This window comes from Pteropus vampyrus, unplaced genomic scaffold (assembly GCF_000151845.1).
Source record: "Pteropus vampyrus isolate Shadow unplaced genomic scaffold, Pvam_2.0 Scaffold1, whole genome shotgun sequence".
Taxonomy (NCBI): domain Eukaryota; kingdom Metazoa; phylum Chordata; class Mammalia; order Chiroptera; family Pteropodidae; genus Pteropus; species Pteropus vampyrus.
Genome location: NW_011888782.1, coordinates 18,482,371 through 18,488,121, shown reverse-complemented (window position 1 = coordinate 18,488,121; position 5,751 = coordinate 18,482,371). Strand labels below are relative to the sequence as shown.

At 34.3% G+C, this 5,751-nt stretch overlaps 1 pseudogene; it reads left to right on the top strand.

Moving 5' to 3' along the window:
- The first annotated feature begins 898 nt into the window (after positions 1-898).
- Positions 899-1,017, top strand: LOC111736489 (annotated as a pseudogene).
- Positions 1,018-5,751: the final 4,734 nt, after the last annotated feature.

Genomic DNA, 5,751 nt, shown 5'->3' with positions numbered 1-5,751 from the left:
CCCAATTCTCAATGGCTTAAACAATGAAGATGTATTTCTCTCTTCACGTCCTTATATGTTCTGAAACAGGAGTAGGGGTAGGCTCATTCACACTTCAGGACCAGGCTGGCAGAGGTCCCACTATTTGGAATGAAGGCAATGATGGAAGCCACAAAAGAGAGCATGGAGAATCACTCTTCAGCTTTTAAATGTAGCATATTTCATTAGTCACCTGGCCATGCCTAACATCAAGGGAAGAATATGATGCCAACATATGGCCAGAAAAAGGAGTCCAGACAGTAATAAATATTTGCAATGTTTTTCCCACAAAATTCAATGCTTTTATGAAAAAATATTTTGGGAATTACTTGTAATATTTTAAACTAATACTTTGAATGCTATCTACATTTGAAGCACTGCTAACATTTGTCACATACTATCTTGTTAAATTATCACGATGAAAATCACTTCTTTAACATAATAGAGACGCAATCTGAATCCAGGTATTTTATTTTCCAGAGTCTGTGTTTTTTGGTGTAATTTTCGGTGTAGAAAATGACTAAATAGATCTCACTCATATTTAATAACTTATACCTTACATTAATATTTCATTGTTAATTTGAACATAAGCAAATATAAAATTGTAAAAACAAGAGATATAACTATAGAATGGCTCTAGAATTAATTATTAATTACTTCTTTCTGGAATATTGAGAAGTTGCCAGGAGTTTCTAGAGGATGCGTTTCAGCCTGGTCTTGTCTTCTTTTACTTTTGTCATGATTTGGCCAACAGTCCCTAATCGCTCTCTGTGTTACTGTTGCTTCTTGTTTCACGCTGACCAATGCTGGTTAAAAATAGAGTTTAAACACTCCTTCAGTCACGGCTAGTGTGCTAATTGCAGAAAAAAAATATCTCTTAGTCTACGGCCATGCCACCCTGAACAAGCTCAATCCCATCTGATCTCAGAAGCTACGCAGGGTCGGGCCTGGTTAGTACTTGGATGGGAGACCACCTAGGAAGACCAGGTGCAGTAGCCATAAATATATATATGTATCTTAGAGTAGAATTACTCAAAAAAAGATAAGAATCTTCACAAAGACTTTCTACTCCATGTGATATTTTTTATCAAATTTGCCACTACACATATTCTTGCAAAAGACGGTGGCTACATTTGCCTAATTACATAAACATTCTAATTTGGTCACTGTAAATTCCCAATGCACATCTTACTTGACCTTGTGGAATGACCACTTTGATTTTGCAGGGAAGGAAATAACTGTCAAACTCAGTGCTCCTTAAGTGTGCCATCAGAATTTTCTATTGCACACTTTCTATGCCCCAGTGGAAATTCTCCAATAGCTAAAGTGGCTGGAGCTAGACTATTAATTTGTAATCCTTTTGGAGGAAAAGTTTTCCCACTGAATTCTTTAATGCCCATTTATTTATGTGTGTAACCTTTTATCTCTGTGTGCTTTCCCAATAGATGGTAAACTCTTGAAGGCGGGGACTTTTTAAAAATCTGTATACTCCCTGTTTCCCTTTCTTTTTCACCACTAACATTTATTATTCTATGTACTATGTCTACTTAATAGTTGTGGTTTTTCTGAGTATGGACTAAAGAAAGTTGGGGATGTTTCAAAAGGAGAAGTTGTGGCAAGATCTAAGTAGATGATTCTGGGGCAAGTTTTTAGTTCAAACTGAATTTTAAAATAATGTTTAAAATCTGTTTATAGTAACTGCTTACTCTCTTTTGGGGCATTTATGTGTGTGTCTGCATGTGTATGTGCATGTGCATGTGTGTATGTACATGTGTGCTATGGTATACAGTATAACTAAATATATAAATACCTAGTACAGTACTTTTCTTTCTCTTCCTGAGTATACTCCACTGCAATAGGGTTTTGCGCTGATTATTTTTAAATATACATTTTTTTTACCTAGGAGTAAAATATAGCGAATTAAACCTCATTCCATATTTCATGTGTGTTTATATGAATGCATCATGAAATCTCTGAAAAAATACTACTTACAATTAATTTTAAAGAATTTAGTTTTAAAAGTTCACAGTATTTAGGGAGTTTTTTTATTGCTTTCTATATAATGATGGTTTTAAAATATATATTTTTAAAAACAGGATTGGTTGTTGGATATTGTCTTGAATGTTTTAAACAATTTTCCTAACAATTGAAGCTAAATATTCAAATTCTTAAAGTCCTCGAAGAATTCAGTTGAGAGATGAGACACAACAAGGAGCAACCTGGGACTTCGTAATACTTGACATTCCAAGATCATTAAGCTTTCATTGGAGAATTAAACATTAACCAATAAACCTGAAGGTAAACTGTGAGGAATGGAGGAAGCCACTGTTTCTCTCCCATTTTAATAGAATTCTCTAACAAGACATTAGGATTTGAAATGCTTTAATTTAGATGTCCTTGTTAGTCACTGGAGATATCAAATACCAAATGCTAATTAGATCATAAGGTATAATAACTAACTAGATGGAAATGCCAAAATATTAAAGGTTATTTAGTCATCTGGAAATGAAAATTTTCCCCCAGAAGACACATGATACATACTAGTTTTCCCCCAGAAGAAAAATGGAACTTAGGATAGTTTAATTTACAATGAAAAATAGTTACCTTATATTTACAGTGGGAAAACTGTTATATACAATCATAAATACATAAGGTAGCAAATGATGATGGCAATAATTATCTCAGAGGAAGTTATGATTTTAACATATGTATCTATTTATATATCATTTTAAATGTGAAAAGTCATCCAAATACATATGTATGCATATCTATGTCAATGATTGAGTAAATGAAGGATATTTTGAAACACTGTTTAATTCCAAGTAACTATTGTAATGTCAACTGACTAGAGACAAAGTTTATATAAACCAGGATTACTTTGTGTTTCTAATCAGGATTAGCTAAGAGTCATTTTAATAAGCAGAACTTATAAGCATATTTGCATTTAAATAATTCTTTAGAAGGCTATAGTCTGTCCTGAAATACATATACCTATTACGTTTCCCTAGTAAATACTTTCATTAGTGAGTCTGTAGACTTCCATTTAACATAGTCGTCAAAGTTTTGCATGTACTATTTTATTCGCCAAATCTCAACTGAAATATGCACATGTGTGTGTGCACGCACATGTGTTTATGTGTGTGTGAGCATGCTGGGGAAAAAAATGTATGGCATTATTTGAAGTAACAAACCTTATTAGATGTGAAACAGAATGAGAAAAATATACTTAATTTCTCTAAGTCTCAGATTTTTCATCTGTAAAATGGGGATCATCACACCACTATGTCAAGTAAAAATGATGCCTGGGCATTAAAAGATGAGGGGTATCAGCAGAATCACACTGATGCTCTAGTTCCTCACCTATAAGGCCAAAGCTTAAAGTGGAGAGTGCTTTTTTCTGGTTTAAGTTTGGAAACAGGGAAACTCTCAAACATCTGTTTCATAAGATATAAAATTAGTGCACAAGGAATAGTGTGCCATGAATCCTCCCTCAACTGACAGTCACATTTGAGGAAGTAATCAGTAGTATACCCACCAAAGAAAACTGCTGCCTCCCTGTCTCAGAGCCGCTAACTCAAAAATAGCATATAAACCATTCAGCCCTACTGAGAAGTCCCTAGATTCCACCAGAAAGAGAAACATGAAAAGCAATTTTAAAGATCATTAATCTAAAACAAATCTACCCCACGAAAGACTAATGGGCATTACAGGCTATTGTACTCATAAGAAAGCTGATGAGAGAAATGCTTTGATACAACTAATGAAATTTAGGGAATACAAAGGAGAACTAAAAATGGTACTTGTCCTTAACTTAGAAATCTGTTAAAATAAGCGGAACATTGCTGCATTTGGCTTGCAGTGAGGAAAGTCGTTGATAATTATAAAGAAAGTGGAGCCTCCATTAACTTATAAAAATGATAGCATATGGAAAAGCAGATTTTATGAAAGACAATGAAAGTGAGAGTATTTGCAGGTTTCGATGTCTGGGAACTCTTTTTCTTCCTTTTGTGTTTGTTTCTTTTGTTTTTCTATAGTTCTTTTCATTTGTTCTTTGCTCTTCCCCGTATCCAACAAATATGTAATGTATCCCATATATTAAATTCCTTCTGTTTGATATACTTGAAATTGTCTCTGAATTAATCATGACTCTGATTGATATACCACTCAGTACCAGGAAGCAGACTTTCAAAGGTGGGATTCTGAACTAGATAATAAAATGATTGAGAAATTCAATGATGATCCAACTGCCATTAGAAAGCGGGATACTAGAGTAATTCAAAACACAGAGTAACATAACAAGTATTATCACCTGTGTACACCTGAGATAAAGTGCACACTGAGACAAAATTTTGGGATACCAAATGTGTGTTATCCTCAACAATTATAATATGTTGACTACAAGGTTTCTGTGATGGTCTGCCACATCTGGTTAACCACAGAATTTATAAAAAGACAGTGACAAACATGGGCTCAAAGCATGGCCAAAAAAGTATAGAGCTTCTATGGAATCCTCAAAATAATATCTTTTTTGTAGTGCACATAGTACAGACCTAGCTAAAAATCAGACTACAAGTTTAATAGTGCGTGTTTAAATTTTAAATACATATTGAATTCACAGGCTCACAAGTCTTTCATGTGAATTGTGGCCCTAATTGGAAAGAAGTGGAATGGGAAAATGTAAATCCTGAACTCTCCCTGAGTCTCCTCCACCATGTCTGAGCAAAACATCCTTCTCTTAAAACACCAATGAAGCTTATATGAAACAAATACTTTTTAAAAAATTGACTACTTTCCTCATGGTGAACTTCTGATGCCCACGACTGTCTTTAGACTGTAATTTCAGGCAGACTAGAGCACACACCAGAGGGAAATGTACAAAGTCTGTCCTAGGAAGCGATAGCTTGAATGTCAAAAGAATTATAAGATAGTATTAATTTATATTTGTAGAAAGTTTGGGGATATGTGTGAAAATATATTCTAAGAATGTTATGTCAAAGAAAATATAATGTTAGATTAGAATGAATGTATAGAAATGGGTTTACATGCCAGAGTTTCTTAAATTAATGGTTAGCTATGCAGCTGGAAGTGGATCTAAGAGTTTGCTTAATTGACTAAAACATAGTTTCCTACATTAAAGAAAGATGAGGTGCCACAACTTCCATTAAAAAAAAAAAAAAGCCGAGAAAAGAATACCAAGGTTCAGAACAACAGAAGTTTGGGAGGGGATATATCATGTGAGACCTACAAAACCACCTGTCCAACATGTCCCATGAGAGGACTCAGAGGATCTTGCCACAATAAAGGTATCAAAGAGTGAATTAAAGAAAAGAATAGCAGCATCTTTGGAAATCACTGTGGTGGCTGTCCTCTACAGACTGCGGATGATGTCAAGAGATACTGCCATTGAAGTCACATGTCTCGTTTCAAAAAAAAAATGATGGCATCCAGGAGTGGCACAGGTTACATGTAGCTTTTGACTGTCAGATATAGCATAGGATGAATATTGTAAGAGGTAGCAAAGACCTAATGGGATCATTAGCTCTAGCTAATTGACCATAGTATTCTAAGAACTAAGAACTAAAACTAAGAACAAAGAAATATATAGTGCCTGGTAGATAGTTAGTACTTTGTTTCAAAATCCTTCCTCACACACATCTTTTGCTCTAAGATATGTTCCAGGTATGTTAAACTGAGGCATTGTTGAGGGGATTGCTTTATTTTCAAAGTTTTATT